This window comes from Chiloscyllium plagiosum, unplaced genomic scaffold (assembly GCF_037043375.1).
Source record: "Chiloscyllium plagiosum isolate Xiang-an unplaced genomic scaffold, Cpla_swu_hap1 HiC_scaffold_23, whole genome shotgun sequence".
Classification (NCBI taxonomy): Eukaryota; Metazoa; Chordata; class Chondrichthyes; order Orectolobiformes; family Hemiscylliidae; genus Chiloscyllium; species Chiloscyllium plagiosum.
Window position 1 is genome coordinate 22,931,641 of NW_028270161.1, and position 20,639 is coordinate 22,952,279.

A 20,639-nucleotide genomic window follows, 5' to 3' on the forward strand; every position below is an offset into this window, starting at 1 on the left:
AGTTACACTGTGAGTGACCATACCCTGAATAAACAGTGTATCTGCACAGTTACACTGAGTGAGCATACTCTGAATAAACAGTGTATCTGCACAGTTACATAGTAAGTGACCATACCCTACATAATCAGTGTATCTGCACAGTTACACAATGAGTGATCATACCCTGAATAAACAGTGTATCTGTACAGTTACACAGTGAGTGACCATACCCAGAATAAACAGTGTATCTGCACAGTTACAGTGAGTGACCATACCCTGACTAAACAGTGTATCTGCACAGTTACACAGTGAGTGACCATTCCCTGAATAAACAATGTATTTGAACAGTTACACAATGAGTGACCACACCCTGAATAAACAGTGTATTTGCACAGTTACAAAGCGAGTGACCAGACCCTGAATAAACAGTGTATCTGTACAGTTACACATTGAGTGACCATACCCTGAATAAACAGTGTATTTGCACAGTTCCAAAGTGAGTGACCATACCCTGAATAAACAGTGTATCTGTACAGTTACGCAGTGTGTGACCATACCCTGAATAAACAGTGTATCTACACAGTTACACATTGAGTGACCATACCCTGAATAAACAGTGTATCTGCACAGTTACAGTGAGTGACCATACCCTGAATAAACAGTGTATCTACACAGTTACAGTGAGTGACCATACCCTGAATAAACAGTGTATCTGCACAGTTACAGTGAGTGACCATACCCTGAATAAACAGTGTATCTGTACAGTTACAGTGAGTGACCATACCCTGAATAAACAGTGTATCTGCACAGTTACAGTGAGTGACCAGACACTGAAAAAACAGTGTATCTGCACAGTTACAGTGAGTGACCAGACACTGGAAAAACAGTGTATCTGTACAGTTATACAGTGAGTGACCATACCCTGAATAAACAGTGTATCTGCACAGTTACAGTGAGTGACCATACCCTGAATAAACAGTGTATCTGTACAGTTACACAGTGAGTGACCATACCCAGAATAAACAGTGTATCTGCACAGTTACAGTGAGTGACCATACCCTGACTAAACAGTGTATCTGCACAGTTACACAGTGAGTGACCACACCCTGAATAAATAGTGTATTTGCACAGTTCCAAAGTGAGTGACCGTACCCTGAATAAACAGTGTATCTGCACAGTTACACAGTGAGTGACCGTACCCTGAATAAACAGTGTATCTGTACAGTTACACAGTGGAGTGACCATACACTGAATAAACAGTGTATCTGCACAGTTACAGTGAGTGACCAGACACTGAAAAAACAGTGTATCTGTACAGTTATACAGTGAGTGACCATACCCTGAATACACAGTGCATCTACACAGTTACACATTGAGTGATCATACCCTGAATAAACAGTGTATCTGCACAGTTACAGTGAGTGACCATACCCTGAATAAACAGTGTATCTACACAGTTACAGTGAGTGACCATACCCTGAATAAACAGTGTATCTGCACAGTTACAGTGAGTGACCATACCCTGAATAAACAGTGTATCTGTACAGTTACAGTGAGTGACCATACCCTGAATAAACAGTGTATCTGCACAGTTACAGTGAGTGACCAGACACTGAAAAAACAGTGTATCTGCACAGTTACAGTGAGTGACCAGACACTGGAAAAACAGTGTATCTGTACAGTTATACAGTGAGTGACCATACCCTGAATAAACAGTGTATCTGCACAGTTACAGTGAGTGACCATACCCTGAATAAACAGTGTATCTGCACAGTTATACAGTGAGTGACCATACCCTGAATAAACAGTGTATCTGCACAGTTACAGTGAGTGACCATACCCTGAATAAACAGTGTATCTGCACAGTTACAGTGAGTGACCAGACACTGAAAAAACAGTGTATCTGTACAGTTATACAGTCAGTGACCATACCCTGAATAAACAGTGTATCTGCACAGTTACAGTGAGTGACCAGAAACTGCAAAAACAGTGTATCTGTACAGTTATACAGTGAGTGATCATACCCTGAATAAACAGTAGAACTGCACAGTTACAGTGAGTGACCATACCCCGAATAAACACTGGATCTGTACAGTTACAAGTGAGTGACCATAACCCGAACAAACAGTGTATCTGCACAGTTTCAGTGAGTGACCATACCTTGAATAAACAGTGTATCTGTACAGTTACACAGTGAGTGACCATACCCCGAATAAACAATGTATTTGCACAGTTACAAAGTGAGTGACCATACCCTGAACAAACAGTGTATCTGTACAGTTACACAGTGAGTGGCCATACCCAGAATAAACAGTGTATCTGTACTGTTACACAGTGAGTGACCAGACCCTGAATAAACAGTGTATCTGTACAGTTACACATTGAGTGACCATACCCTGAATAAACAGTGTATTTGCACAGTTCCAAAGTGAGTGACCATACCCTGAATAAACAGTGTATCTGTACAGTTACGCAGTGTGTGACCATACCCTGAATAAACAGTGTATCTACACAGTTACACATTGAGTGACCATACCCTGAATAAACAATGTATTTGAACAGTTACACAATGAGTGACCACACCCTGAATAAACAGTGTATTTGCACAGTTACAAAGCGAGTGACCATACCCTGAATAAACAGTGTATCTGCACAGTTACACAATGAGTGACCACACCCTGAATAAACAGTGTATTTGCACAGTTACAAAGTGAGTGACCATACCCTGAATAAACAGTGTATCTGTACAGTTACACAGTGAGTGACCATGCCCTGAATAAACAGTGTATCTGTACAGTTACGCAGTGTGTGACCATACCCTGAATAAACAGTGCATCTACACAGTTACACATTGAGTGACCATTCCCTGAATAAACAATGTATTTGAACAGTTACACAATGAGTGACCACACCCTGAATAAACAGTGTATTTGCACAGTTACAAAGCGAGTGACCATACCCTGAATAAACAGTGTATCTGCACAGTTACACATTGAGTGACCATACCCTGCATAATCAGTGTATCTGCACAGTTACACAGTGAGTGACTGTACCCTGAATAAACAGTGTATCTGAACAGTTACACATTGAGTGACCATACCCTGCATAATCAGTGTATCTGCACAGTTACACAGTGAGTGACTGTACCCTGAATAAACAGTGTATCTGTACAGTAACACAGTGAGTGACCATACCCCAAATAAACACTGTATCTGTACAGTTACACGGTGAGTGACCAGACCCTGAATAAACAGTATACCTGCACAGTTACACAGTGAATGAGCATGCCCTGAATAAACAGTGTATCTGTACAGTTACACAGTGAGTGACCATACCCTGAATAAACAGTGTATCTACACAGTTACACAGTGAGTGACCATACCCTGAATAAACACTGTATCTGTACAATTACACAGTGAGTGACCATACCTTGAATAAACAGTATATCTGCACAGTTAGAGTGAGGGACCATACCCTGAATAAACACTGTATCTGTACAGTTACACAGTGAGTGACCATACCCTGAATAAACAGTGCATCTGCACAGTTACAAAGTGAGTGACCATACCCTGAATAGACAGTGTATCTGCACAGTTACACAGTGAGTGACCATACCCTGAATAAACAGTGTATCTGCACAGTTACATAGTAAGTGACCATACCCTGCATAATTAGTGTATCTACACAGTTACACAGTGAGTGACCATACCCTGAATAAACACTGTATCTGTACAATTACACAGTGAGTGACCATACCCTGAATAAACACTGTATCTGTACAGTTCCACAGTGAGTGACCATACCCTGAATAAACAGTGTATCTGCACAGTTACATAGTAAGTGACCATACCCTGCATAATCAGCGTATCTGCACAGTTACACAGTGAGTGACTGTACCCTGAATAAACAGTGTATCTGAACAGTTACACAGTGAGTGACCATACCCTGCATAATTAGTGTATCTGCATAGTTACACAGTGAGTGACCGTACCCTGAATATACACTGTATCTGCACAATAACATAGTGAGTGACCATACCCTGAATAATCACTGTATCTGTACAGTTACACAGTGAGTGACCATACCTTGAATAAACAGTGTATCTGTACAGTTACACAGTGAGTGACCATACCCTGCATAATCAGTGTATCTGCACAGTTACAAAGTTAGTGACCATACCCTGAATAAACAGAGTATCTACACAGTTACACATTGAGTGACCATAACCAGAATAAACAGTGTATTTGCACAGTTACAAAGTGAGTGACCATACCCTGAATAAACAATGTATCTACACAGTTACACATTGAATGACCGTACCCTGAATAAACACTGTATCTGAACAGTTACACAATGAGTGACCACACCCTGAATAAACAGTGTATCTGTACAGTTACACAGTGAGTGACCATACCCTGCATAATCAGTGTATCTGCACAGTTACAAAGTTAGTGACCATACGCTGAATAAACAGAGTATCTACACAGTTACACATTGAGTGACCATACCCAGAATAAACAGTGTATTTGCACAGTTACGCAGTGTGTGACCATACCCTGAATAAACAGTGTATCTACACAGTTACACATTGAATGACCGTACCCTGAATACACACTGTATCTGAACAGTTACACAATGAGTGACCACACCCTGAATAAACAGTGTATTTGCACAGTTACAAAGCGAGTCACCATACCCTGAATAAACAGTGTATCTGCACAGTTACACTGAGTGACCATACTCTGAATAAACAGTGTATCTGCACAGTTTCAGTGAGTGACCATACCTTGAATAAACAGTGTATCTGTACAGTTACACAGTGAGTGACCATACCCCGAATAAACAATGTATTTGCACAGTTACAAAGTGAGTGACCATACCCTGAATAAACAGTGTATCTGTACAGTTACGCAGTGAGTGGCCATACCCAGAATAAACAGTGTATCTGTACTGTTACACAGTGAGTGACCAGACCCTGAATAAACAGTGTATCTGTACAGTTACACATTGAGTGACCATACCCTGAATAAACAGTGTATTTGCACAGTTCCAAAGTGAGTGACCATACCCTGAATAAACAGTGTATCTGTACAGTTACGCAGTGTGTGACCATACCCTGAATAAATAGTGTATCTACACAGTTACACATTGAGTGACCATACCCTGAATAAACAATGTATTTGAACAGTTACACAATGAGTGACCACACCCTGAATAAACAGTGTATTTGCACAGTTACAAAGCGAGTGACCGTACCCTGAATAAACAGTGTATCTGTACAGTTACACAGTGGAGTGACCATACACTGAATAAACAGTGTATCTGCACAGTTACAGTGAGTGACCAGACACTGAAAAAACAGTGTATCTGTACAGTTATACAGTGAGTGACCATACCCTGAATACACAGTGCATCTACACAGTTACACATTGAGTGATCATACCCTGAATAAACAGTGTATCTGCACAGTTACAGTGAGTGACCATACCCTGAATAAACAGTGTATCTACACAGTTACAGTGAGTGACCATACCCTGAATAAACAGTGTATCTGCACAGTTACAGTGAGTGACCATACCCTGAATAAACAGTGTATCTGTACAGTTACAGTGAGTGACCATACCCTGAATAAACAGTGTATCTGCACAGTTACAGTGAGTGACCAGACACTGAAAAAACAGTGTATCTGCACAGTTACAGTGAGTGACCAGACACTGGAAAAACAGTGTATCTGTACAGTTATACAGTGAGTGACCATACCCTGAATAAACAGTGTATCTGCACAGTTACAGTGAGTGACCATACCCTGAATAAACAGTGTATCTGCACAGTTATACAGTGAGTGACCATACCCTGAATAAACAGTGTATCTGCACAGTTACAGTGAGTGACCATACCCTGAATAAACAGTGTATCTGCACAGTTACAGTGAGTGACCAGACACTGAAAAAACAGTGTATCTGTACAGTTATACAGTCAGTGACCATACCCTGAATAAACAGTGTATCTGCACAGTTACAGTGAGTGACCAGAAACTGCAAAAACAGTGTATCTGTACAGTTATACAGTGAGTGATCATACCCTGAATAAACAGTAGAACTGCACAGTTACAGTGAGTGACCATACCCCGAATAAACACTGGATCTGTACAGTTACAAGTGAGTGACCATAACCCGAACAAACAGTGTATCTGCACAGTTTCAGTGAGTGACCATACCTTGAATAAACAGTGTATCTGTACAGTTACACAGTGAGTGACCATACCCCGAATAAACAATGTATTTGCACAGTTACAAAGTGAGTGACCATACCCTGAACAAACAGTGTATCTGTACAGTTACACAGTGAGTGGCCATACCCAGAATAAACAGTGTATCTGTACTGTTACACAGTGAGTGACCAGACCCTGAATAAACAGTGTATCTGTACAGTTACACATTGAGTGACCATACCCTGAATAAACAGTGTATTTGCACAGTTCCAAAGTGAGTGACCATACCCTGAATAAACAGTGTATCTGTACAGTTACGCAGTGTGTGACCATACCCTGAATAAACAGTGTATCTACACAGTTACACATTGAGTGACCATACCCTGAATAAACAATGTATTTGAACAGTTACACAATGAGTGACCACACCCTGAATAAACAGTGTATTTGCACAGTTACAAAGCGAGTGACCATACCCTGAATAAACAGTGTATCTGCACAGTTACACAATGAGTGACCACACCCTGAATAAACAGTGTATTTGCACAGTTACAAAGTGAGTGACCATACCCTGAATAAACAGTGTATCTGTACAGTTACACAGTGAGTGACCATGCCCTGAATAAACAGTGTATCTGTACAGTTACGCAGTGTGTGACCATACCCTGAATAAACAGTGCATCTACACAGTTACACATTGAGTGACCATTCCCTGAATAAACAATGTATTTGAACAGTTACACAATGAGTGACCACACCCTGAATAAACAGTGTATTTGCACAGTTACAAAGCGAGTGACCATACCCTGAATAAACAGTGTATCTGCACAGTTACACATTGAGTGACCATACCCTGCATAATCAGTGTATCTGCACAGTTACACAGTGAGTGACTGTACCCTGAATAAACAGTGTATCTGAACAGTTACACATTGAGTGACCATACCCTGCATAATCAGTGTATCTGCACAGTTACACAGTGAGTGACTGTACCCTGAATAAACAGTGTATCTGTACAGTAACACAGTGAGTGACCATACCCCAAATAAACACTGTATCTGTACAGTTACACGGTGAGTGACCATACCCTGAATAAACAGTATACCTGCACAGTTACACAGTGAATGAGCATGCCCTGAATAAACAGTGTATCTGTACAGTTACACAGTGAGTGACCATACCCTGAATAAACAGTGTATCTACACAGTTACACAGTGAGTGACCATACCCTGAATAAACACTGTATCTGTACAATTACACAGTGAGTGACCATACCTTGAATAAACAGTATATCTGCACAGTTAGAGTGAGGGACCATACCCTGAATAAACACTGTATCTGTACAGTTACACAGTGAGTGACCATACCCTGAATAAACAGTGCATCTGCACAGTTACAAAGTGAGTGACCATACCCTGAATAGACAGTGTATCTGCACAGTTACACAGTGAGTGACCATACCCTGAATAAACAGTGTATCTGCACAGTTACATAGTAAGTGACCATACCCTGCATAATTAGTGTATCTACACAGTTACACAGTGAGTGACCATACCCTGAATAAACACTGTATCTGTACAATTACACAGTGAGTGACCATACCCTGAATAAACACTGTATCTGTACAGTTCCACAGTGAGTGACCATACCCTGAATAAACAGTGTATCTGCACAGTTACATAGTAAGTGACCATACCCTGCATAATCAGCGTATCTGCACAGTTACACAGTGAGTGACTGTACCCTGAATAAACAGTGTATCTGAACAGTTACACAGTGAGTGACCATACCCTGCATAATTAGTGTATCTGCATAGTTACACAGTGAGTGACCGTACCCTGAATATACACTGTATCTGCACAATAACATAGTGAGTGACCATACCCTGAATAATCACTGTATCTGTACAGTTACACAGTGAGTGACCATACCTTGAATAAACAGTGTATCTGTACAGTTACACAGTGAGTGACCATACCCTGCATAATCAGTGTATCTGCACAGTTACAAAGTTAGTGACCATACCCTGAATAAACAGAGTATCTACACAGTTACACATTGAGTGACCATAACCAGAATAAACAGTGTATTTGCACAGTTACAAAGTGAGTGACCATACCCTGAATAAACAATGTATCTACACAGTTACACATTGAATGACCGTACCCTGAATAAACACTGTATCTGAACAGTTACACAATGAGTGACCACACCCTGAATAAACAGTGTATCTGTACAGTTACACAGTGAGTGACCATACCCTGCATAATCAGTGTATCTGCACAGTTACAAAGTTAGTGACCATACGCTGAATAAACAGAGTATCTACACAGTTACACATTGAGTGACCATACCCAGAATAAACAGTGTATTTGCACAGTTACGCAGTGTGTGACCATACCCTGAATAAACAGTGTATCTACACAGTTACACATTGAATGACCGTACCCTGAATACACACTGTATCTGAACAGTTACACAATGAGTGACCACACCCTGAATAAACAGTGTATTTGCACAGTTACAAAGCGAGTCACCATACCCTGAATAAACAGTGTATCTGCACAGTTACACTGAGTGACCATACTCTGAATAAACAGTGTATCTGCACAGTTTCAGTGAGTGACCATACCTTGAATAAACAGTGTATCTGTACAGTTACACAGTGAGTGACCATACCCCGAATAAACAATGTATTTGCACAGTTACAAAGTGAGTGACCATACCCTGAACAAACAGTGTATCTGTACAGTTACACAGTGAGTGGCCATACCCAGAATAAACAGTGTATCTGTACTGTTACACAGTGAGTGACCAGACCCTGAATAAACAGTGTATCTGTACAGTTACACATTGAGTGACCATACCCTGAATAAACAGTGTATTTGCACAGTTCCAAAGTGAGTGACCATACCCTGAATAAACAGTGTATCTGTACAGTTACGCAGTGTGTGACCATACCCTGAATAAATAGTGTATCTACACAGTTACACATTGAGTGACCATACCCTGAATAAACAATGTATTTGAACAGTTACACAATGAGTGACCACACCCTGAATAAACAGTGTATTTGCACAGTTACAAAGCGAGTGACCATACCCTGAATAAACAGTGTATCTGCACAGTTACACAATGAGTGACCACACCCTGAATAAACAGTGTATTTGCACAGTTACAAAGTGAGTGACCATACCCTGAATAAACAGTGTATCTGTACAGTTACACAGTGAGTGACCATGCCCTGAATAAACAGTGTATCTGTACAGTTACGCAGTGTGTGACCATACCCTGAATAAACAGTGTATCTACACAGTTACACATTGAGTGACCATACCCTGAATAAACAATGTATTTGAACAGTTACACAATGAGTGACCACACCCTGAATAAACAGTGTATTTGCACAGTTACAAAGCGAGTGACCATACCCTGAATAAACAGTGTATCTGCACAGTTACACATTGAGTGACCATACCCTGCATAATCAGTGTATCTGCACAGTTACACAGTGAGTGACTGTACCCTGAATAAACAGTGTATCTGAACAGTTACACATTGAGTGACCATACCCTGCATAATCAGTGTATCTGCACAGTTACACAGTGAGTGACTGTACCCTGAATAAACAGTGTATCTGTACAGTAACACAGTGAGTGACCATACCCCGAATAAACACTGTATCTGTACAGTTACACGGTGAGTGACCATACCCTGAATAAACAGTGCATCTGCACAGTTACACAGTGAATGAGCATGCCCTGAATAAACAGTGTATCTGTACAGTTACACAGTGAGTGACCATACCCTGAATAAACAGTGTATCTGCACAGTTACACAGTGAGTGACCATACCCTGAATAAACACTGTATCTGTACAATTACACAGTGAGTGACCATACCCTGAATAAACACTGTATCTGTACAGTAACACAGTGAGTGACCATACCTTGAATAAACAGTATATCTGCACAGTTACAGTGAGGGACCATACCCTGAATAAACACTGTATCTGTACAGTTACACAGTGAGTGACCATACCCTGAATAAACAGTGCATCTGCACAGTTACAAAGTTAGTGACCATACCCTGAATAGACAGTGTATCTGCACAGTTACACAGTGAGTGACCATACCCTGAATAAACAGTGTATCTGCACAGTTACATAGTAAGTGACCATACCCTGCATAATTAGTGTATCTACACAGTTACACAGTGAGTGACCATACCCTGAATAAACTCTGTATCTGTACAATTATACAGTGAGTGACCATACCCTGAATAAACACTGTATCTGTACAGTTCCACAGTGAGTGACCATACCCTGAATAAACAGTGTATCTGCACAGTTACATAGTAAGTGACCATACCCTGCATAATCAGTGTATCTGCACAGTTACACAGTGAGTGACTGTACCCTGAATAAACAGTGTATCTGAACAGTTACACATTGAGTGACCATACCCTGCATAATCAGTGTATCTGCACAGTTACACAGTGAGTGACCATACCCTGAATACACAGTGTATCTGTACAGTTACACAGTGAGTGACCATACCCTGAATAAACAGTGCATCTGCACAGTTACAAAGTGAGTGACCATACCCTGAATAGTCAGTGTATCTGCACACTTACACAGTGAGTGACCATACCCTGCATAATCAGTGTATCTGCATAGTTACACAGTGAGTGACCGTACCCTGAATATACACTGTATCTGCACAATAACATAGTGAGTGACCATACCCTGAATAATCACTGTATCTGTACAGTTACACAGTGAGTGACCATACCTTGAATAAACAGTGTATCTGTACAGTTACACAGTGAGTGACCATACCCTGCATAATCAGTGTATCTGCACAGTTACAAAGTGAGTGACCATACCCTGAATAAACAGTATATCTGCACAGTTACACAGTGAGTGACCATACCCCGAATAAACAATGTATTTGCACAGTTACAAAGTGAGTGACCATACCCTGCATAAACAGTGTATCTGTACAGTTACATGGTGTGACCATACCCCAAATAAACACTGTATCTGTACAATCACACAGTGAGTGACTATACTCTGCATAATCAGTGTATCTGTACAGTTACACATTGAGTGACCATACCCAGAATAAACAGTGAATCTGCACAGTTATACAGTGAGTGACCATACCCTGAATAAACAGTGAATTTGCACAGTTACAAAGTGAGTGACCATATCCTGAATAAACAGTGTATCTGTACAGTTACACAGTGAGTGACCATACCCTGAATAAACAGTGTATCTGTACAGTTACACATTGAGTGACCATACCCTGAATATGCACTTTATCTGCACAGTTACACAGTGAGTGACCATACCCTGAATAAACACTGTATCTGTACAATTACACAGTGAGTGACCAGGCCCTGAATAAACACTGTATCTGTACAGTTACACTGTGAGTGACCATACCCTGAATAAACAGTGTATGTGCACAGTTACACTGTGAGTGACCGTACCCTGAATAAACAGTGTATCTGTACAGTTACACAGTGAGTGACCATACCCTGAATAAACAGTGCATCTGCACAGTTACAAAGTGAGTGACCATACCCTGAATAAACACTGTTTCTGTACAGTTACACAGTGAGTGACCATACCCTGAATAAACAGTGTATCTGTACAGTTACACTGTGAATGAGCATGCCCTGAATAAACAGTGTATCTGTACACTTACACTGAGTGAGCATACCCTGAATAAACAGTCTATCTGCACAGTTACACAGTGAGTGACCATACCCTGAATAAACAGTGCATCTGCACAGTTACAAAGTGAGTGACCATACCCTGAATAAACACTGTTTCTGTACAGTTACACAGTGAGTGACCATACCCTGAATAAACAGTGTATCTACACAGTTACACAGTGAATGAGCATGCCCTGAATAAACAGTGTATCTGTACAGTTACACTGAGTGAACATACCCTGAATAAACAGTGTATCTGCACAGTTACACAGTGAGTGACCATAACCTGAATAAACAGTGTATCTGTACAGTAACACAGTGAGTGACCATACCCCGAATAAACACTGTATCTGTACAGTTACACAGTGAGTGACCATACCTTGAATAAACAGTGTATCTGTACAGTTACACAGTGAGTGACCATACCCTGCATAATCAGTGTATCTGCATAGTTACACAGTGAGTGACCGTACCCTGAATAAACACTGTATCTGTACAGTAACACAGTGAGTGACCATACCCCGAATAAACACTGTATCTGTACAGTTACACAGTGAGTCACCATATCCTGAATAAATAGTGTATCTGTACAGTTACAGTGAGTGACCATACCCTGAATAAACAGTGTATCTGCACATTACACATTGAGTGACCATACCCTGAATAAACAGTGTATCTGCACAGTTACACAGTGAATGAGCATGCCCTGAATAAACACTGTATCTGTACAGTTACACAGTGAGTCACCATATCCTGAATAAATAGTGTATCTGTACAGTTACAGTGAGTGACCATACCCTGAATAAACAGTGTATCTGCACATTACACATTGAGTGACCATACCCTGAATAAACAGTGTATCTGCACAGTTACACAGTGAGTGACCATACCCTGAATAAACAGTGTATCTGTACAGTTACAGTGAGTGACCATACTCTGAATTAACAGTGTACATCTGCACAGTTACACAGTGAGTCAACTGTGCGTATTTTTGCCATTGTCTTTCCTGAATTTCCAAATATTAATATCACGAGTAGCTTTGAAGACCTCACTTTTTCTTCCTCCAACACTGCACATCCCCTTCTAGCCTTCCATCCTCCCAGAATACATCACTGTAACGTCGATTAATTGCACCATCTCCAATTTCCTCTTCCTGAGCTTGTGTAATGAAGGCTGTTTTCTCCTGCCCACTCTCACCCTCACATAGAAATGTAACTCCCCCCGCCCAACCATCGCAACACCTCAATACACATATACTATGGAAATCCTGCCCAACCCCAGTCTTCCCTTCACTGTACAAGTATGAACACGGCTTCACCTAACTGCAGAAACTCTCATAATATTCAAGCAGTATTTACATATTCACTTGTGTTGATATAGCCTGCAGGTCTCTGAACCAAAAGGCAGAAGATGGCATTCGTGTAGTCAGATCTTTTCTGACCAGCATGGATACAGTGGGCCAAATGTCTTCCTCCTATCATGGAAACATGTGAAATGCAGCTGTCCTCTTTGCAGTTCTCCTCTGCGAGCCTATGCTTTCTGTTTCACAGTTTATTTGATATATTTATATTTGTTCTGAGCCTCAGTCCTTGTCATGTTCAGACTTCTTCTCTTGTATCTCTGTGCAAAACTGAACTGAGTGAAACTAAATGTTCTGCCATTGATTCATTGCTAAACTCCAAACTGCACTTTGATCTTTCAGTGAAAACTCCCAACCCATCAGAATTGTTAACTCTTTCCCAAATGTGCAACTTACCTTAAAATAGAACAGCCTTAAAAATTAAACATCATTCAGCAGCAGGGCCGGTGATTCATACAGGCCATATCCTGCTCGATACACTGAGTAGGTGTAAACGGAAACAGCCTTTCCAATTTATTATCTTCAGCAAGAAGTTACCTACTTGATTAATTAATCCATTTTATTTCCTCATTCTGAATCGTTAATTAAAGTTTAACAATAGCTTCTTAAACTGATAGGAAGAGGAACCGTTTACTCTACATGTTACACAAAATGAGAAGTTGATTAACCCAGGAGAGAGAAAAATCCAGTTACAAATCAATTTGTTTATTTAGTCATTCAATTTTCCTCCTGTATATGGGCATTGCTGCCCACTCCTAACTGCCTTTAAGAAGGTGGTGATGAGTGCCAACTTGAACCATTGGAGTCTATCTGGTGATGGTGCACCCATAGGTGCTGTTGGGCTGGAATGTCAATAAGACAGTAGGATGATAGACTACAGGAACTGCTAGATCTTGTTATTCATTAACACTCTGCTTCTGAGGGTCATGCCAGAAAAACAGATGATTTTCTCATGTTTGAATTTTACAACAAAAGGACCATCCCCCAAAGTGTCCAGATTGAAAACACGCTCAAAAGAAAATCTGGTCAGAAAGCTCATTATTTTCTCAACAATCAGAGAAAGGCCTAACTTTATAAGCCTCTTTCTAAAGATATAATAATGTTAATACCCCAATGAATCTGCATTTCAATTGTTCCATTGATTTTATATCCTTGCTATATTGCAATGTCTAAAACAGGCACTCACAAAACAGCTGGAGATCTGTTGTTCTATAGTATAATTCCCCCAATTAGATTACAGCCATTAACTTGATTCTGAGTGTCTCTCATTCTACCAATAAATCACCCAATGCCTGATTAGATTTTAGCTTGTACCTCAAACTTGGCTATCTGTTACTTTGTAGATATGTAACCACTGAGATTCCAGCATCTACCTCCCTCGCTGGGTACCTGTTTTCACTGCAGGTGACCAGCCCCCACCAGGATGACCCATGGATTCTTCTCTGAATGGACACTCAATCAGTCCCCATCCATGACCACCCTTTCCTGCCTGGATTAGCTTGCTGTCACATTGAACAACTTCTCCTTTGATTCAACTCATTTCCTCCAAATAAAAACTGTGGCTCTAGGAATCAGTATGGGTCTGGGTGAAGGCTGTCTTCTCTTTGAATTGATTGAACACTCTTTGTCCCAGTCATAGAATCATACAGCATGGAAACAGATCCTCTGGTCTGACCATGCTGACCATAATCTTAAACTAAACTAGTCCCATCTTGCTCCATATCCCTCCAAACATTTCTTATTCATGAGCTTATTCAAATGTCTTTTAAATGTTGTAACTGTACCCACATCCACCACTTCCTCTGGAAGTCATTCCACACATGAACCACTCACCTAAAAAGTTGTCTCTCGCATCTTGTTAAAATCTTCTCCTTTTACCTTAAAAATATACCCCCTAATCTTGAAATCAGTAACCCTAGGAAAAAGACACCTGTCATTCACCTTATCCATGCCCCTCATGATTTTATAAACCTCTATAAGGTCACCTCTCAGCCTCCTGCACTCCAATGAGAAAAGTCCCAGTCTATCCAGCTTCTCCTTGTGACTCAAACCCTCCATTCCTGGCAACATTCAGGTAAATCTCTTTTGAACCATCTCCAGCTTAATAATATCCTTCCTATAACAGAGCGACCAGAACTGAACACAGCACTACAGAAGAGGTCTCACCAACATCCTGTACAACCACAATACAATGCTTAAAAATGTGTTGCTGGAAAAGCGCAGCAGGTCAAGCAGCATCAAAGGAGCAGGAGAATCGACGTTTCGGGCATAAGCCCTTCTTCAGGAATGCTTACGCCCGAAACGTCGATTCTCCTTCTTCTTTGATGCTGCCTGACCTGCTGCGCTTTTCCAGCAACACGTTTTTAAGCTCTGAGCTCCAGCATCTGCAGTCCTCACTTTCTCCAACCATAATATAATGTCCGGCCTCCTACACTGTAATGTCTGAGCAATGAAGGCAAGCGTGCTGAAAGCCTTCTTAACCACTCTATTTACGTGTGACGTATACTTCGAAGAATTATGTGCCTGAACCCCTAGGATTCTCTGTTCCACAACATTACCAAAGCCTGAATTTTAATTTGTAAGTCCGACTCAGATCCCTTTCCACATCTCCTTTCCCAGTCCACTGATAACTGTATGGGCGCCAATTCCTGCTCTCCCCTACAACTGAGAATTTCACCAACTTTGTTTCCAATTTTCACCCTTTTTTCATCATCTGACTTTATATCTGACTCTTCCCTTTCATTCCTTACCATTCTGTCCCCATTTCCAGGAATAGGTTCTCAAATAATATTCAATACAAGCACAGAAAGTCCCATTGCTGCCTTGATCAAACTACTTACCATTTCATTTCCTGTAAGGACTCAGTTCCATTTTCCCAGATTCTCCATTATATTAACTCCAATAATGCAACCTTCTGAGCCACAGCTTCTAACAAGTTTTCCTCTTTCCTCCACTGAGGGTATTCCTGTGGTGGACAGGGCCCTCAACCATGCACTTGCTGCATGTCTGTTGCCATCCTCCTCCCCTCTCTTCCAGGATCTGTGGTAGGGTTCCTCTTGTCCTTATCGGGCTCTTTATTTAACGGTGGCTCAGTGGTTAGCACTGCTGCCTCACAGTGCCAGGGACCCAGGTTCAATTCCAGCCTTGGATGACTGTCTGTGTGGAGTTTGCACATTCTCCCCGTGTCTGCGTGGGTTTCCTCCCGGTGCTCCGGTTTCCTCCCACAGTCACAAAGATGTGCAGGTCAGGTGAATTGGCCATGGCTAAATTGTCTGTAGTGTTCGGTGCATTAGTCAGAGGGAAATGGGTCTGGGTGGGTTACTCTTCGGAGGGTCAGTGTGGACTTGTGGGACCGAAGGGCCTGTTTCCACACTGTAGGGAATCTAATCTAATCTATATCACCCCCTGGCATTTGCACCCACTCCAGCACAACATAACCAAAGTTGTCTTTCCCATCCCTCCTCTTTCAGTATTCCAAAGAGACGGTTCACTCTCTAATATCCTAGTCCACTCCTCCATCCCCCCAACACCCCATTCCCTTCCCACTGCACCTTTCAATGTAAATGCAGTGGATGCAACACTTGCCTCTACCTCTTCCCATCTCACTGTTTCACATCCCAAAGACTGTTTCCAGGTGGAACAGAGCTTTACGAAGAGTATATGTATTACATACTTTCATTTCAGTGTAGTATACGCTTTCTCACAATGCAATTTCTTCCACAATGGGGATTCCAATGTCCGCTTGATGGATTGCTTCCACTCAGCCTACAAGCATGACCCCTCTCTCCTCATTCCTGAAGAAGGGCTCATGCCCGAAACGTCGATTCTCCTGCTCCTTGGACGCTGCCTGACCTGCTGCGCTTTTCCAGCAACACATTTTCAGCTTACACCTGAAACATCAACTTGTCCACCTCCTGATGCTGCCTGTCTACCCAGGCTTTTGGTTGCCTGCTGTTTTAACTCTCTTCTTATTTCCACTGAACCCCCTGGGTTTGACAATCCAACACCTGGAGAAATTCCAGGTCCTGCCCTCACATCTTGAGTCGCTCAACCAACACAATTTTGAAGTTTCAAATGCCCAAATGGGGCCAGTGGTGAGTTTGGTGACCAACCAGTAGCACTGAGCGTTACCAGCAGGTGGGAATTGTCTGTGAAGCAGACAGCAGCCATGATGGGGACTGGTATTAACTTGTCAGATACAGCAGGCAGCTTCTCACAAGGCCCATCCACCTCAATGTGATTGACACCATCCAAACAGTCAAATTCTGGGGAATGCACCTGAACTGATACAGATTCCTCTGGTTTTGGTGATTTTCATTGAAAAGAATTTCCCTTCTCCCTGCTTGCAGGCTCACAGCCCTGGACTTGGTTCAGGTTTGCTGAATTCTCATGTGAAAATTACAGTCCGGTCTGTCCCAGCTGGTGAACCACATCTTCAGAGAATCCAACGGGCCGTGAATTGGTGCTGACCAAGGATCCCTGTTCCCAGTCTCTCCTGTTTCCCACTTTGAAGAATGGAGTGCATCCCGGGACATGACGATCCAGGCATGATTCCCCAAAACAATGATCTTTAAACCGCCCTCACACCCATTCCCTACCTTATGAGCAACAGAAGGGGAGCTGCCGAAGGGATGGCCATGGTCAAGGACACTGGGGATGCCAGAGCTGCTGAGGAAAGTCAGCATTTTCCTTTCAGATCTTCACCAACTGCAAACTGCTTCATTCACCTGAGGGACCTGTAACTGAGTTGATAGGTCATCTGGACCCCTCCATTAGGTTGGAACCCACTCACAGGTATCCCATTATTCCAGGTAAATATTCCTGAGAGAGATCAGGGGTCTCAGGAAGGTATTCCTACACCGCCTGCCTCTCCGAGATGGGCTTGAAGCCGTGAAGTTAATAGAGAGCCGGGTTTGAAGGGAGGTGTCTGTTGAAAGTGACCCTGCCATGTCTCTCTCTGATTAATGATTAACACAGCACTTCCAGGGGGGAGCTTGGAAAGTTACCCGAAAGTTTGGGAAAGTTCAGGAAACTTTCTTACCTGCTGGATGAGTGGGGGAATCTATCGGTCCCGGGATTGTTCGCTTCGGTTCTTGCGAAGAGGCTTGGCTGAGGATCGCGGGGACGCGCGTAGTTTTAAACCAGGAAGGGACACCCTGCGTGTGCGCGCACCGTGCAGATGTCAGCCAGAACTACAAAGCTGTACATTTCAGAGCGGGACCTAGAGACAGTCAGCAGCTCACCGGCCTGGAGCAGGCACTCTGTTTATTTTTTTTGTCCCTGCACCCAAAATGTCAGACCTGCTGTGTTTCTCCAGCACTGTGTGGTTTTAATTCAGGTTCCCAGCAGGTGCATGGTTGGGTTGTTATTAAATACAGAAAATGGTCTGCTTGGATAAGAGATGGGCAGCAATGGCGGGGGCAGTGTTTGCCCTGACCAGGCCTGGTGAACAATTCCACAGGACAGGCCAGTTCACCACATACTGCTCCTGGAGAAGGGGAGGGAGCTCCTGGACAGCAGGTAGTCTGCGGTCCCAAACCCTGGCCTGCAACTGCAACTGTTCCCCTTCAGAATCACTGGGATCACAGCCAATAATCCAGGCTCAGGGCAGATCCTCAGACCAGGATCCAGAATAGATCAGCTTCCTGACCTGGGATTGGATCCAGAACTGGATCAGCTTCCTGACCTGGGACTGAATCCAAGCTCCAAATCCAAACTGTGGCTATAGCCCACTCATGACCCACTCCTGGACCATGGCTTTAGGAGGCCTGGACCATGGCTTTAGGAGGCCTGGACCATGGCTTTAGGAGGCCTGGATTATGGCTTTAGGAAGCCTGGACCAGCCAGTGGACATGGAACTGGGGCCTGTAGACACCACCACGCACTAGCCTCAATTGTATCAGCAGGATCCAGGTGTTCAGCACTTATTGGGAACTCAGGCTAACAATGTCAGATATGAGCAACCCTATGACTGATCGACTGAATGGCCTACTCCTGCTCCTATTCTTATGGACTGAGTGACTTACTCCCCGCCACCCCCAATGGTCTTCGAAGTAACACAGGGCCAAAGAAACAGCTCTCTACTGCCTACTGGTGGCCAATAATCCAGTCACTACAGGTGATCGCGGATGAGGTAACTCCATTCTCCGGCATCTCCAGCTCACTTCATCAAACAGGCATTCACACGTTGTAAAGAGAGTTTGACCACTTGGATTATCCAAGTTAGCCCTCCTACAGCCAGCAATTACATCATAGCATCCTTTCTACCACATACCATCTGGAAACCCACTGTTCCACGATGAAAGGGCCAGTGGGATCACCTATCACACTATTTTATCCATTCCCCCAATTCCATGGTTGGCTTCCAATCATCTAGTCGCTGTAAACTTCAGTTGTTCCCAAACTCTGATGTCTGTGTATCCCAGCTCAGTGACTGACATTCAACCGTAAACTTGCTGCCTACTGATCGATAATAGCTTTTGTTTCTCCAGCTTTCCAATTCGACTCGCAGTGTTCAAATCCATCTATCAGCCCTGGCAGCCCTGAAATGCTTTGAGGTCTGTTCTCCTGCAGCTCTGACCTCTTGTGCATCTGCAGTTTTCATTATGCTGGTAGCAGTGGCTAGGCTTTCATCTACACCAGCTCAAAGTTCTGGAATTCCTTCCTCAAACCATACTGCCTTCCTCTCCTTTAAGATGCTCCTCAAAAGTCTATTTCTTTCACTAAAGTTTTGGTCTCCTGCCTTAATACCTCCTTATATGGCTGTCAAATCTAGATCACTACTACAGAGTGCAGAGGATGTCTTACTTCTCAAGGGAAGCTGGAAAGAGAACATCCATTCCTTTTCAGTTATCATGAAGCACATTGCTATCGTCAAAATAAGCACACAACACATATCCTGGCAGGGACAAGCCAAGACAGGTTGAATACTTCCCGTCTGACACTCCCTCACCCCAGTGCTCAGGCATGTAGCCTGATGCTGCAGGCCAGTCACACACAACAGGATTGCTATACAGGACTACCACCGCCTGCACAGAGCCCACTGTGAGGAATGAACCACAGACTGTATCCAAGGGAGCATGAGGGCAAGGCAAAGTGTGAAGGAGAAGGTATCAGGAAGAAAGGACAGGAACATCTTTAATGTTCATTCATGGGATGTGCGCTTTACCAGCAATTTTTACCTGTTTCAAATTGCTTTTAAGTCATGGTGAGCTACCTTATCGAACGACTATAGTCCAGTTGCTGTAGGGTGACCCACAGTGCCATTGTGAAGGGGGTTCCAGGATTAAAAACAGTGATATAGTTTCATGTCAGGATGGTGAGTAGCTTGAGGCAAACTTGCAGCTTATCCAGTTCCCATTATCTA

The 20,639-nt window shown here is 42.6% G+C and overlaps 1 protein-coding gene across 1 annotated transcript in view; it reads right to left on the bottom strand.

Annotated features, from left to right (window-relative positions):
- The window catches only part of hcls1 (hematopoietic cell-specific Lyn substrate 1), a 116,769-nt gene extending 98,368 nt beyond the window's left edge, over positions 1–18,401 (bottom strand). The window contains exon 1 of the mRNA XM_043713927.2: positions 18,315–18,401. The gene's annotated coding sequence lies outside the window, so the exon portion shown is untranslated. The remainder of the gene's footprint in view (positions 1–18,314) is intronic.
- Between the last annotated feature and the right edge of the window lie 2,238 nt (positions 18,402–20,639).